The sequence below is a fragment of the Tenrec ecaudatus genome, chromosome X, assembly GCF_050624435.1.
Source record: "Tenrec ecaudatus isolate mTenEca1 chromosome X, mTenEca1.hap1, whole genome shotgun sequence".
NCBI lineage: Eukaryota > Metazoa > Chordata > Mammalia > Afrosoricida > Tenrecidae > Tenrec > Tenrec ecaudatus.
Genome location: NC_134548.1, coordinates 91,999,688 through 92,015,528, shown reverse-complemented (window position 1 = coordinate 92,015,528; position 15,841 = coordinate 91,999,688). Strand labels below are relative to the sequence as shown.

The window sequence follows — 15,841 nt, the reverse complement described above, 5'->3', positions numbered from 1 at the left end:
TTTATAAAATGAAAACACTAAAATTTTCCTATGAAATGTTCTTCAAAGAAAAGTACCATTGAAAACATTATAATCTGTGAACATCTAAGACATATATTAATTTTAAGCTACATTATTTTAATGTTGGTTTATCACTAGCCAGAACTATTGATTGCTACTAGTTATCTCAGCACTGGACAGAAATAATTTTAGACAAAATTAAAGCTGTTATTCAAAATATTTTGCTGTTGGATGCCATAGAGTACATTTTGAATAGTAGCAAGTCTGAAAGATAAAGTAAAATCGCCCCTCGGTTTTCTTGAACTATAATCTTCATTGAAACTGATAGGTCTTTTCTCCTACCGAGCCACCAGTGCAAAGAGCTAACCTTGAAGTTAGAGCTGAGCACTTAGTTAATCACTGTACAACTAGGGCTCCTCATTACTGAGTATTCACTACTCTCTCTCAAACGGAGAGCTCTGTTTGGTGATTTAACACGTTCAGCTACGAGAAAAGAGGATGAAGGTTTGAGTCCCTCTCGAGCAGTGGTTTTCGCCCTTCCTAATGCCATGACCCTTTCATATAGTTCCTCACGTTGTGGTGACCCCAACCATAAAATCATTTCGTTGCTACTTCGTAACTGTAATTTTGCTACTGTAATGAATCATAATGTAAATATCTGCCATGCAGGATAGATTTTTCATTGTTACAAATTGAACATAATTAAAACATAGTGATGAATCATGAAAACAATATGTCATTATATATTGTGAAATATTTATTTCTAATTACAAATAAGTGAAATTTTGTCTTGAAGCACGGTAACAGCCTTCACACCGGTACTCATCTATGGTGGTATCTGCATGTGGGCAGACCTGCCTGGAGGCGGATAGAGGAGCGGTGTTTCAGTTATTAAGACCATCCGAAATAGGCGTTTTCTGATGGTCTTTGAGGGCCCCTGTGAAAGGGTCATTCTAACCCTAAAGGGTTTGCGACCCACAGGTTGAGAACCACTGCTCTAGAGGCACCCCAGAAGAAGGGACTGGAAAACTACTATATAATCAGTCATGAAACTAGCTATGGAGTACAATTGTACTCTAACAAGCAGAGGACCATCATGAATCAGAATCAACTCTGTGACAACTAGTATGATGCCAACCACCGTAGAAACGTTTGGTTGCATAGTCAGTTAAACTGTCCCATAGAGTTTGCAAGGCTGACCATCTGTGTGGAAACAGACTGCCACCTCATACTCTGTGGCTGGTTGGTTTCAAGCACCTACTTCTCATTAATAGCCAACCTCTTAACCACTGCACCGCATTATTTCATTTAATCCTAAACTAAACAAACACACGAAAAAACTATGAAAATGTAGGAACTATTATGTCAAATATACAGATGAGGAAAGTGAGATCAGGAGAACTGGACAAGAAGTAGAACAAGAGCATTCTAAGTGACAGATCTCATCATCTATCAAAAGTGTTCACCCGGTGTTTCTTCTTTTTTCTTTTAAACAAAAAGATCACCACAAAGCGCATGGGTTCTAATGAAAAACAGTACATTTCCATTATAACATTTATATATATTTAATATATTAAATAGATATTTATTTTATATATTTAATATATTCAATATACAATATATTTTCAAAATAATATTTTCAGGAAAAAAGGCCAAAGGTACATCATATATAACAAGCTTGTATTAAGATTCCATAACAATTTCAATTTTATTAACAGACAAGCCCTGAAAAAGAGGAATGTTGATCAAAAGGATTAAGGATGCTCATGCTGCCAACTGTCAGCTCTCCAGAGTTGTAGATTCTCTCAAATCTACTTGTCTTTGAAAAACATGTGATAGACTAGGATGTGTTTTCTCATTTCTTTTATTTTCCTTACTTTTCAAAGAATTCGTCAGTATTGTTTATTCATCCCTTCGACTGCTCCCACTCCTCACTCTCCTTTCATAATTCTTCTCAACAACCATGAAGAAAACAGTAAAACAATTTGGCAACTGTTCTCTGGAACAACTGGAAATTTAAATGTCCCATGGATAAAAGTTTCAGATTCGAATACATTTGAGGCTCAAAGGATTTATAATAGGATTTAAAAAGAAACAGACCAGTATATCAGGGAAATATTGAGTAATATTTTCCTCACCTTTCTATGTAAATAGTTCATTGAAGGAGACACATGTAAAATATATACACAAACTCAATGTCATCGAGTCAACGCTGACTCATAGTGATCCTCTTGTCTTTCTCCTGTGGAACAGTTGGTGGTTTCAAATTGCCTGCATGCTTCTGAAAGACCAAAGCATAACCCTACCCTACCAGAGCTCCTTTAAAAGCAGTCCCTAACATTCAATGGTTATCATCGCTGATATCTCTTCCATGACAGTAAAGGCAAGACAACTCAGGAAGACTTAGCGTAGGCTCCTGTTTCTGTTACTCATGGAGAAGGAATAATAAATTCTTCTTCACGACTCCAAACAATGAGTTAACTGCAATCTTGAAAGTGCCACTGAACCAAGAACACTTGACAGTCTCCGCAGTTAGAGACGATGCCACCTATTTTATGTCTTTTGTCCGTGTACAACTTACAAAAGTTAAGACTATAAAGGACTTGCTCACACCTAACTAGAACTCTCTTACTTTTATTGACAAAAAGTTAGGGAGTGAGGGAAGAGGAATATTTTAATTAGATGGACATTTGTAACAGAATATGTTTGGAAATTCATCCTATAAGCAGTCATGATTATGTTTCCTTTATCAATTAAAGTTAATTTAATGGTTTCAACATGGGTAGAGAAATCCATGAGTAAAAAGAAAATTTCAACTTTGTTGTGAATTCATTTTAGTAAGTACATTTTAGTTTAATATAATTCTGCATGCATTTAATCTGAAAATTGTATATACTCAACTGCTGGAACCTAAATAAATAGAATGCTATTTCTCTTCACATCTACTTTCCAAGGGCCGTTTAAGTCCATTGTTTGTTATAAGTTCATATTTTAAACATTTAACACTGCCTATATTAGCAGAACTCTTTATGTATTCAATTTAAAATGTGGTTAAACTATGGGAGCAAATGCAATGCAACAATTCATAGTACAGTGATTAAGACAAAGTATTATAGGTCCACGTATAACTGATACTGTATCTTCATGTTCTTTGAACACTGCACTTGCACAGCTCACATGAGGAAAAGAGAGTAGGTGGGTAGTATGTAACATTTGAGATCCTCAGGACCATGGTGTATTTAAGGCAATGTCCATCAACAGCTAGAATTGAAGAAATATCAATAATTTGTTATTTATTTTGCTACAAAACCTTTGTATAGCTGCATATATTTAATAACAATATTCTCAGGAGAAGGAGCAGAAGAGTGGAAAGGGGTACTAATCGGCAAGAAAATAAATAGGTGCTAGCTTTGATGAAGGTGAAGATCATAAATTAACACAGGGAGATGGGAAAGGGGGTGCAGAGCAAGCCACTGGGGGTTGATAAGTTGTTGAAAATGTTGAATGAAACAAAAAAGGTGGTCTGATATGTAAACCTCTCTTGTTGATAATATGTAAGCAAGTTACTTGCTTTAAAAGGGGTGGGGGTGGGGAGAGTTTATTGCTAACTATAAAGAAACCTTGGTGATTCTCAAATAATTTCCTCCTTTATGGATAGAAAATCTTGAGTTAAATAGGCGAGTATGTAAAGGCATTTATCCCATATCTTCTTTTGTACCTGATGATGGCAGTAGAATTTTGTAGGAAGTAATAAACATCAATTAATACCTAGAGCTACAGTCTGTACAATTATTTAATGAGGTTAAGGATAATTATGTAGAAATTCACTTGATTCTGTTTTTCAATTAGTTCTTAAGTTGGAAATAGGATTTTCCCCTTGGTTAGAACAGACCATGTAAGTAATTTTTGCCATGGATCCTAAATTCTTGATATAAATCCATAAACATATAAAAGATGTATCATACCCTCTATCAGGAAGGCACCAATGATTGTAACTTATTGTCACTAACTTAAGAATCCAGATAACTAAATAATTAGATTTGTTTTTATTATGAGCACTTGTCAAGGAAGACAAAACTAAAAATGCTATTTCAACCTCTTGGCTAAGTAGTTTTACCAAGCAACCTATGCTGCCCCCAGTCAGGAATTCACTGCCTATGGATGAAACTGAACTAAAAATATTATTTTATTCTTAAATGGATAATTTATAAAAGGGTTTGTAGTTGATGATAACAGCATAATTAGATAAAGAAAACTGATATAAAAATAGTAAGAAGAAATACATAAATAGTCAAATAAAAAGTTAGCAAAAGCAAATGTCAGTACAGGACAGAAATCAGAATCTACAGCTGAAGAAAAAAGGAAAAGTGCCAATAAGAACAACCAGCAACAGCTGGAGATGAGAGAAAAAATGCCAGTGAAATCTTCCATCTGATAAACTTAAAAAAAATAAAAATAGAGGAACAGCAAGATGGCAACCAAGCAACACCCACGGGAGAAACTCCAAGGAAACCAGCACAGAGGGACCACAGAGAAGAATATTCTACATTTCCAAGCATCACGATTCTCATCTTAACGCTAAGTAAACAGAGATTAATTAAAATATAAGATCAGCAATGCCTGCCAATACAGAGATTAATTAAATATAAGATCAGCAATGCCTGCCAATAGATTTCCCTTTGTCATGGGCCACAGGCAGAAACCAGAGGAATGCAGCTCCCTAACTCTCCCTCCCCAATTTTTCCAGCGGAGGACTTGCTAGTGTGACTGAGCAACCAAGTTACAGGGACATAGCCAGTGTGACCAGCCTGGAGCATATATAAGCACAAATAGGCCTGTGTTTCAGCCCAAGGCCAGTTGGCACTAATCCAACCCCCTCCCAGCTCTAGCTCCCTCATATCAGGGATAGCACAGCCTACCAAGCCACGTGGGGGTAACTCTACAGCAGGCAACCTGGAGTGATAAATAGTGAATACATTAAATCTCCACACAAGCCAGGGAAATATCAACCCCACTTGGCCAAATCCATCCACTGTCTTGACATACAGCTCTGTATGGCCCCTTCTATAGAACTGGAACAAGGACAACAACATAAACCCTCCAATAAAAGAAGGAAACAAATCATGAGGATCAAAGCAGAAATAAATAAGATGGAAAAGAGCCCTCAAATGGGAAAAAAAAATACAAGGCAAGGAGCTGGTTCTTTGAAAGGATAAACAAATTAGACCACTGACAGACTTTTAAAAGCACACAAAGAAAAGATGCTAATACCCAGAATAAGAGATGAAAAGGATGGCATTACATGAGATCCAAAGGAAATGAAAAGAATAATAACACACTACTTCGAAAAACTGCATTCAAACAAATTTGACAATCTAGAAGAAATTGACAGATACCTAGAAAAACATCATCCACTCAAATTAATGCAGACAGATATTGAGAAAATCAACAAGCCCATGACAAAAGAAAAAGTAGAACAGGTCATTAAAATCGTCCAACCAAGAAAAGAGAGGACCAGATGGTTTCACAGTGGAATTCTACCAAGTATTCAGAGAAGATATGACACTAATACTTCACAAACTATTCCAGAACATGAAAAAAGATAAGAAACTCCCAAACTGATTCCATGGAGCCAGAAGAACACTGATATCCATCCCAGGCAAACACCCCAAATAGATAGAAAATTATAGACTAATATCACTGATGAAAATAGACGCTAAAATCCTCAACAAAATTCTGGCCAATAGAATCTAAAATCATATAAATTTTTTAAAAATCTCACCATCATTAAGTGGGATTCATTCCAGGGATGCAGAGATGGTTCAACATTCAAAAAGCAATCAATGCAATCCATTACATAAACACGGCAAACAATAAAATTCATATGGCTGTATCATTATATGCAGAAAGAGCACTTGACAATATTCAACACAATTTTTATTAAAATATGCAACACAATAAGAATAGAAGGGAAATTAAAAACCAACAGCAAACATCATGATCAAGGGGAAAAACTAGAAACATTTCCACTGGAAACAGAGCTCAGACAAGGATGCTCCCTATCATTCTTATTCAACATCATGCTGGAAGTCTTAGGTAGAGCAATCAGACAACAAAAAGAAATAAGGGAATATGAATATGCAAATAAGAAGTGACACTTTTGCTACTTGCAAAAAAGTCTACTGGAAACAATGAAGGGATTAAGCAAAGTATCAGAATACAAAATTAACGACCAGAGATCAATTGGGTTCCTATATACTAGTGAATAGAGCTAAAAAATAAAGACATCAAGAAAACAATATCATTAACAATAATCACACAAAAGATTAAATACTAAGGGATGAACTTAACAAAAGATACAAAAGACATATAAAAAAAATTGCAGAAATTTACAACAAGAAACCAAAAAAGACCTGCATAAATGGAAGAGTATCCCCCACTTATGGATGTGCAGATTTAATATTGTGAAAATATCAATACTACCTAAAACAATCTACAGTTACAACACTATTCTATTCCAAATCCCAACCACATTTTTTAAAAGAAAATGAAAATGTATTTACCAAGTTCATACATGTAAAGAAAAGACTCAGCATAAGCAAAAAACTTCTTCAAAAGAACCAAGTAGGGCTTCGCACTACCTAACCTAAAAACCTACTATAGCCCTAGTAGTCAAAATAGCTTGGTTCTGGTACAAGGAGAAATATATAGTCCAATGGATAAGAACAGAATATAAACATAAATGCATCAGCCTACAGGTAACTAACATTCAACAAAGGACTTAGAAATATCCAATGAGATAAAGACAGACTCTTCAACAGAAGGTGTTGGGAAAACAGGATTTCCATATGCAGAAGAATGAAACATGACCCATATATCTCACCATGCACAAAATGAGCTTTAAATGGATTAATAACCCAAATATAAACCCCAGAGATATTAGGATCATCATTAAGAAAACTGGAACAAACTTAAGCGTCCTATTGCAGGACATACATAGACTACCAAGTATATTGAAGGAAGTAGATACAGCAGAAGACAAAATAGATGGACTGAAATTACATCACTGATGCACATCTAAAGAATCCATCAGGAAGATGGCGACAGAGTAACACATACAAGTGGGAATCCACAGAATTCATCCCAGGACAGTTGCTTAGAGGGAAATTCAACAATGCTAGAATGCAGGAGGAACATCATAAAGATAAGTAGGCACAGACCCACGGGTTTTTGAGGGGCTGGGGGCATTTGGTTTACCATAGTGGAGGCCAGCTGGGGCATGACCTTGGTCCCGCCACTGCTCTGCTGGAGCTGGGACCATTTGGAGCCTGTAGGGTGGCTTGGTCTCAACACAGCCACAGTTTGCCACCATCCGCCTCAGGGCAGGAACTGGACCCTTGCAGCTCCATAGGCAGGGATCCAGGTTCAGTTACATTGTTGCCCTTGTTTCTATCTCCTCTCTGCCCCCACCCACCCACCCCCCACTAGGTCTTGGAGAGCTGTGCAGGGTCCTTTTTCTCAACACAGCCACAGCTTGCTGCTGCCTTCTTGGTGCAGGAACTAAACCCTTGCAGCTCCATTGGCAGTGAATGGGACTAAGCTACATTGTTGCTTTGTTTCCATCTCTTCACTATATCCCACCCCATTCCTCTGCCCCCCACAGGCTCAGCGGACTTGCTTTTTAACTTTTTTTTCTCCTCTTTATTGGTCTCTCACACACTACTGCTAACCTCCAGACCACTCCCCTTAGCCTAGGGCATTTACAGCTGCACCACACCCAGCTAGGTGAGCTCCACCCTGTGTAGCTAGTGCTAGGTTGGAGAAGGCACTGCTGACCTCCACCAGGGCATACTCTGTTCAACATCTTACAGGGGAATTCCTGCATGTGTGCATGGGGTCCTAAGGTAGCTCGGCCAACATTCCTCAAGGTTCCAAGCTGCTCAGTAATCTCTGCCCAACCTCCACAACAGTAAAGCAGGCAACCCACCAGGCTTCTGGGTCACTCCCCTGAGAGGGAAGCCACAGGAGGAAAACGTGGTAGGTTAATTCCATAGTGAAATAATCTGTAGGGAGTTTGAAGAAGCATTCCTACAAGTCTCCCAGAAAGAGTCAGTGCTCTTTGGCTCCCTGGAAAATGGTACCTGGCTCCTCTAAAGCAATGCAATGCAAACAGCCAATAGCTCCAATGACCTCAATGAAAAAATGGGAGAAACAAAAGGCAATGACAGAAGATGTCCTGAACATAATGGCATGCATAGAAGGAGCAGACATTGACCTGCCACAGAAAGAAATTTTCAGAATGCTACTTGGAGCCATACAGGATATGAGGGAAACAATACAGGAAAAGGATGAAATGATAGAAGAGGTAAAAGCCACAAACCAAAGGAAAATACTGGAGCTTAGGAAGGAGAGAACAAAAACCAGTAGCAGACTCACGGACCTCAAGAAGCTACTGGAGGAATCAGAGAACAGCATCAGTTACTTGGAGGACAGTCAAGCAGACTTTAAAAAACGTGAACAAACCCCTAATAAGATCATCAGAAAAGCTAAAAAAAAAAAAAACTTAAAAGCTATGTCTGATGCTATGAAGTAGAACAACATTAGATTTATTGGCTTACCGGAGGAAGACACAACAAAGAAGTCATCTGTAACAATAGTGAGCGAATTTTTGGAGGAAAGCTTCCCCAGCTTAATGCATGAAAATCAGGCAACTATTCAGGAGGCTGAAAGAACCCCAGCTAGACTAGATCCCAATAAGAAGTCACCAAGGCACATAATTGTTAAATTATCCAACTTTGAGGAAAAGGAGAAAATCATGAGAGTAGCTAGGGAAAAACAAGTAATCACATATAAAAGTTCCCAAATAAGAATATGCTCAGACCTGTCAGCCAAAACTATGAAGAAGAGGAGAGAGTAGAGTAACATATTCCAAACATTGAAGGAAAACAATGCAAACCCAAGAATACTCTACCCAGCCAAATTATCAATCAAGATAGATGGAGAAGTAAGAGTCTTCCCAGACAAGGAAAAATTCAAAGAATGCACTAGAAGAAACCCAACCCTACAAAAAATCCTTGGCAGAAGAACAACACTCAACAAGCATAAATAAGAGACCACCACATAGAACAACCTCACCCAGAGAGCAAAAAAGAGAAAACAGGCCTCAAGATAGCATTGACTTAAAGATGGAAAGACTTGAAAGGCTGCTGAGGTAAGCTTTAAAATAAAAAAGGCAAAAGGGGCATATGGAAATAACTACAGTATACAAATGTTCCTGGGGTGAGAACCAGGTAATATGGCAGGAACCAGACTGAAAACAGGGATACACATGGTAGACAACTAAAAAGGAAGTGGGGAAAGAAAAAAATAATAATAAAAAGTAAAGGGTAGCGGGGGCAGAGGGCACTAATCCACTCAAACGGAGGGTATTCTTGTGTCTCCACAGGGAAAGAGGGACTAGACTTCAACCTGGTGCTCCAAGATGTGAATGCAACATGCCAGCGTGGAGTGGGGAACCCGTGGAGAGGTCTGGGGGGCCGGCCCCAACCCCAACTACTAAGTGGACACCTGTCCCCCCCCCTCAGAAGAATTTATTTCAAAGGACAGCACTGAATCTACAGCTCCAGAAGAGGGACATATCTGATCAAAGCACACGGGAGCAGATGAAGGGGGAGGAAGAGAGAGTGGAGCACATCATGGCCCACCAGGCCGTGAGGTCGATGTTCCCAATTAGAGCAGCCAGTCGCCAGAGAGGACCACATGACCGGCCCCACTATGAGACATGATGCCCCTCACTGACCCATAGCCCTATAGAGGACAACACCAGAGACACAATGTGGGAATTGCACCCGAACAGATCCCGCAACACCAAGGCAAAACATTAAGGGGGGTGCAACACAACAGCAAAGCAAAGGAATGGCGAGGTCTCCAGGGTATGCTGAAGGTGGACTTTGGGGCCAGGGCTTGGTGCCCCAACAGACTGGACTGGAAAACACTCCTAAAGGCCAACAAACAATCCTTGAACTAACTACAAGCTTTTCTTTCTTGTTGTGTTTTGTTTTTTGTCATTGTTTTTTGGGGTTTTTTTGGTTGTATATTGTTACTTGTTCTTGCTCTGTCTTGTTTTTGTGCATGTTATTGTCTCCGCAGGTCTGTCTAAATAAGATAGCCTGGATGAACAATTGGAGAAGAAAACAATGGGACCGACAGTTCCACGGGGACAAGGGAGAGGGGGAGGTGGGGGAAAGGTAGTGGTGTTAATAAACCCAGGGACAAGGGAACAACAAGTGATCCAAATTGGTGGTGAGGAGGGTATAGGAGGCCTGGTTGGGCATGATCAAGGATAATGTAACTAAAAGGAATTGCTGGAACCCTGGTGGGGATGCAGCATGATAGTGGTACAGGAGGGAAGCCAAAGGAAACAGAGGAAAGAACTGGGAGGCAAAGGGCATTTATACAGATAAATAAAGACATGTACATATAAATGACATGTCTCAATAAAAACATGTACATATGCAAACATATTTATACATGAAGATGGGGAAATAGATCTATGTGCATACATTTATAGGTTTAGTATTAAGGTAGCAGAAGGACATTGGGCCTCCACTCAAGTACTCCCTCAATGCAAGAATAATTTATTCTATTAAATTGGAATTCTATGATGCTCACCTTCCCGACACAACCACTGAAGACGAAGCAGGTGAACAACCAAATGTGAAGAAAGCTGATGGTGCCCGGCTATCAAAAGATATAGCATCTTGGGTCTTAAAGGCTCGAAGGTAAACAAGCGATCAACTAACTCAGAAGCAACAAAGCCCACATGGAAAAGCACACCAGCCTGTGCGATCACGAGGTGCTGAAGGGATCAGGTATCAGGCATCATCAGAATAAAATATCCTACCATAGCGAATGAGGGGGGTAGTGCGGAGTGGAGACCCAAAGCCCATTTGTAGGCCACTTAACATCCCCTTAATGAAGGGTCTTGGGGAGGAGACAAGCCAGTCAGGGTGTGATGTAGTAACGATGAAAAACACAACTTTCCTCTAGTTCCTAAATGCTTCCCGCACCTCCCACTGTTATGACCCAAATCCTACCTTGCAAGTCTGGCTAGGCCAGAGGATGTACCTTGGTACAGATGGGAACTGGAAACACAGGGAATCCAGGGCGGATGATACCTTCAGGACCAGTGGTGTGAATGGCTATACTGGGAGGGCATAAGGAGGGTGATTTGGAAAGGGGAAACCGATTACAAGAATCTACATGTGACCTCCTCCCTGGGGGACAGACAACAGAGATGTGGGGCAGAGCAAAATATGACAAAATAAAAATTTATAAATTATCAAGGGTTCATGAGGGAGGGGAGAGTGGGAGGGAGGGGAAAATATGAGGACCTGATGCCAGGGGCTTGGGTAGAGAGCAAACGTTTTGAGACTGATGAGGGCAACGAATGTACAAATGTATTTTATGTATGGATTGTGATAAGAGTTGTATGAGTCCCTAATAAAATGATTTTTTTAAAAGAATCCATCAGGAGTGTAAACTGAGTGCCCAGAGATTAGGGAAAATTCTTTAATCAATGACACATTGGACATGGATCTAATTATCAAAATTTACAAAACTCTGCAATTGTTTAATAAGAAAATAACAAAAGACTCAATTAAGAAGTGGGAAAAAGACAAGAACAGATAGTTCACCAAAAATGATGTACAAGTGGCTAACAAACACATGAAAATATGCTAACTATCACTAGCCACTGGGGACATGCAAATTAAAATGAAAATGAGCTACAACCTTACACCCTAAATGCTAGCCTTATTAAAGAACAAAGCAAACAGAAAACCACAAATGTTGCAGAGATTGTGGAGAAAATAGAACTCATCCAGCCCTTTTGTGGACTTGTAAATACATGCAATCACTGTGGAAAGCGATATGGTAATAATTAAAGATACTGGGCAGTGAAATCCCACATGATCCATCCATATCTCTATTAGTCATATACCCCAAAGAACTAAGAGACCTACCACTAGTGGATGCATGCTCTCACATGTTCATAGCAGCACAGTTCACAATAGCAAGAAAGTGGAAGCAGCCCAAATGCCCAACCATGTTAGAATGAATAAAGAATCTATAGCACATACACAGAGTGGGATGAAAGCATGAACACCATAAGACATGGAAGGACCTGGAAACCATTATACTTAATGAAGTCAGTCATTTGAAAAAGGACAAATATTGCACGAGTCCACTCCTATAAAGAGAAACACCAATTAAACAAATCTCAGAGACCAATTCCAAATAATTCCCAAATCTGCCTACCAGCCATAAATCATACATCAATTTCTTTATATGCACTTCATAAGAATCACCACAAAAGAGGATATCCCACATGGAGTCACTTCTTTAGGAAGGAGGAAAATGGAGACCATCCATTTGATGCTATACAACACTGAGACAAGACTGTGACAAATAAACCTGACCTCCTTAGGATGACAGGAGAACCGAACTGTAATATCAAGTTCAGACCGAGCGGGGGCGGGGGTGGCAGCAGGGAGAGCATCCACATTTCAGAAGTCCTCATATTTCTCTTGGTGAGTATGGTAGGTTATTGGGGAGGCTCAACCTCTCATTGGGAAGAAATGCTAAATAATAATTGTAGGGAAACTTGGGGGAAAATAAACCAGTTCTAAGTTCCTGGGTGGATATTTTAAATAATTTCTACCCAACCCAATGTGAACCACAACATGGACTAAGAACTATGATGACCTTAGACTCTGGCCTTACAGGGAACATGGCATACCACTAGGATCAAACAAGAAAGGGGAAACCCAACTTGATGGGGAAACCCAACTGAATTAACTAGGCCCTACCGCAAAAAAAGCTGGAACCATTGGGTTTAGGATTGAAATTCACTGATGAGAGAGGAAGCAAAGGATGACAACGCCAAGACTGTGGAAATGAGGGTTATTGGACTTTGGATGGGACCCCTAGATTAGTGGGTGTCTAATGAAAGGGGACCGAGAACCACCATATATTTAGTATCTCAATGCCCCCCTTACCTGAATAAGACAGGTATTAATCTAAGAGGCAAGTATCTGCCCTTGTAAGAAATTATACAAGAAAATTTCCCCTAGCACTAAACCCCTTGTTCAATGTAAACAGAGTTCAATCAATAAAAAAATCAAACTGTACAAAGCAACAATTTATGGATTGCAGCACCCAATTGGACTATACTCACACAAACTACTCATATCAACAGTACCATGAATTCGGTGTCATTGAATAAATTATTGATGGAATGAATGCAGTTTCCATATAACCCAGCGCGGGCGGGGTGGTGAAATTGAAAATGTTTTTCCTTTTTCTATTGTGTTAATTTATTTTTTAGAGGGTCTTTGCTGTTGTTCCTGCTGGTTATTGTTTTTGTCATAGTATGACTGCTAAAGTAAACCAGAGTCATTCATAATCTATGGACAAGCACATAAATTCTGGGCATCCACTTAATACTAGCCCATGTCTAAGAAGAGTTAGTTCTTATAACATGTCTCTTCTCGATACGCACATTTACAAAGAGACCACTGAAGACGAGGTTCCACAGCGAAGCATGGTGATTAAAGCAGATGGTGATCAGCTATCAATTGGAATAGCGCCTTTGGTCTTAAAGCCTTGTATTCAAACAAGCAGCCATCTAAATGAGGTGTGAACTAAATCCACATCTAAGAAGGACACCAGTTTGTGTGATTCAAACATGACAACGACAAACGCCAAATATGATGAAGGGAAAAATATTAGACCTTAAATTGTGCACACCCACTTTAGAGACGATATGGAGGACAGAGGGTGCCCAAAACCCACCTGCAGAGTACCTAATCAGATTAAGCCTCTGGCCGATCCCCCCTGGCAGCAAACTAGGGACTTGGAAAAGTTTGCTATCAGAGATTATTGTAAACTTGATGATGGTAAATAGAACTAAAGTATAATATGATACATGGTGTGGTAGTTACATAATCTATTGTCAATTTGTAATTAAGGAGGGAAGAGGTGGAGTTTAGCCTGTCAATCAGATCGCAGCTTGATGGCCTCGTTTGGAGATGCTAATGAGATAAACAGCTCATTGGAGGTTGGACACAAGCTCACTCTGCACAATGTTACTGACAATGAGCCTGCTAAAGTCAAGCTGATGTATCCCTAGGTCTGGAGCCAGAGGAGCCACGTGGAGACCCCTGCCAGCATTGAAATATTTCTATCACCACTGGATCCACAAGACTTTCCACCCACTGGCCTGTGATCTTCCTGCATTTGGCATCATTGCATGTGTTCCGTGAGTCTGAAGAGAAATGTATAGATTGGTATTGAACATATGAGCTAATATCAGATGTATGGACTTGATCTGGACTTGGCTGGGATGTTTTCTCAATTTACAATTGCTCTTTTATATAAAACTCTTTCTTATACACATAGTATCTATAATTTTGTTTTTTTACTGTACCAAAATTTACACACATGGTCAGTTGACCTCCCTATTGACCTACCTTGAATTTAGTGTAGGCTTAAACATATCTCATTTTTTCCAATGACAGAAATTTTTATTTGACTGTTTAAATATTTCATGTGGTCTTCTCTTTCTTACCTTTTATTTTTATATTATCTTTACATTATGATTATTTCCTTCTTTCTCTTTCTATTATTATTATTGGTTATATTAGATTTTTCAGTATATGAAGCACAGAAATGGATGCATAGAGAAAATAACTGATGCAATGGTGCAGTGGAACGGGAGTCTGGAGGGTGAGGGGAATTTCAGAGCAAACAATGAATGTGGGTGGGGAAAGGGAGGCTAGAATGAATTGTGATGCTATATATGAGGGAGTATTCAAAAACACCCCACAGAATTTCACTGGGAAGAGTGGAGCTTTCATAATACACATTTTTTCCCACTAGGAAAGCATCAAGCAACTCACTCTGAGTTAGTGCAACCCGCAGCATCACCTGGGAAGGTTCTCTCTGATACAGTGAAATTTTTCATAAAAGCAGGTTCATTCAAACCTCATTTTTTGTGTGTGATGGCCAATTTAAGAGACCAGTGTGTGGCTGTGAAATTTTGTTTCTTGCTTGGGAAAAATGCCCTAGAAACTGGTGTGATGTTGAAGACAGCTTAAAAGGACAGCGCTATGGGAAAAACTAAGTGTACAAGTAGTTTTCTCATATAAAAAAAAGGTGAAATGTAGATTGATGACAAACTTTGTTCTGGACATCCATTAACTTCCAAAACGGACAAAAATATCAACTTGTAGTGAATTTGGAGTTCGTTCCACCAGATCACACTGTTAATCAAGCTTTCTATTTAGAGGTTCTGAAAATATTGCATAACCGTGTTTGATAAAAGGCCTGATTTGTGGCAGATTGGGGACTGGTTTTGCCACCATGATAATGCACCTGTTCACTCAACCATCTCATTGGGCCAGTTAGTGGCAAAAAAAATAGCATGCCTCTCTTGTTTCATGCACCTAAACTCACCTGACCTCGCTCCATGAAGAAAAAAAAGAAGAAGGTGTGGTCAGCCATCCAAACAGATGAGTTTGAAAATGTTTCCAAAGTTGAATCGGAAATTAGACAAATGTATTAAGTATAATGGAGAGTACTTTGAAGGTGATAAGAATTTTTGAAAAAAAATTTAAATACATAGTTAAAAAATATTTCATTGGCGGGGGGCTACCCCTTCATTTTCCTTTGTCTTGCTTCGACAACTGCTTCACAATTCATGTATAACTTCCAAATGAAAACAATGAAATAGTCTGAAGTTTTTATACTTTTCAAGGCTATAAAAAGTTATTTATTATCC

The 15,841-nt window shown here is 39.1% G+C and overlaps 1 protein-coding gene across 1 annotated transcript in view; it reads right to left on the bottom strand.

The window, feature by feature from the left end:
* Window positions 1-15,841, bottom strand: part of DACH2 (dachshund family transcription factor 2) — a 792,597-nt gene that overhangs the window by 266,357 nt on the left and 510,399 nt on the right. The gene's annotated exons all lie outside the window — the stretch shown is intronic.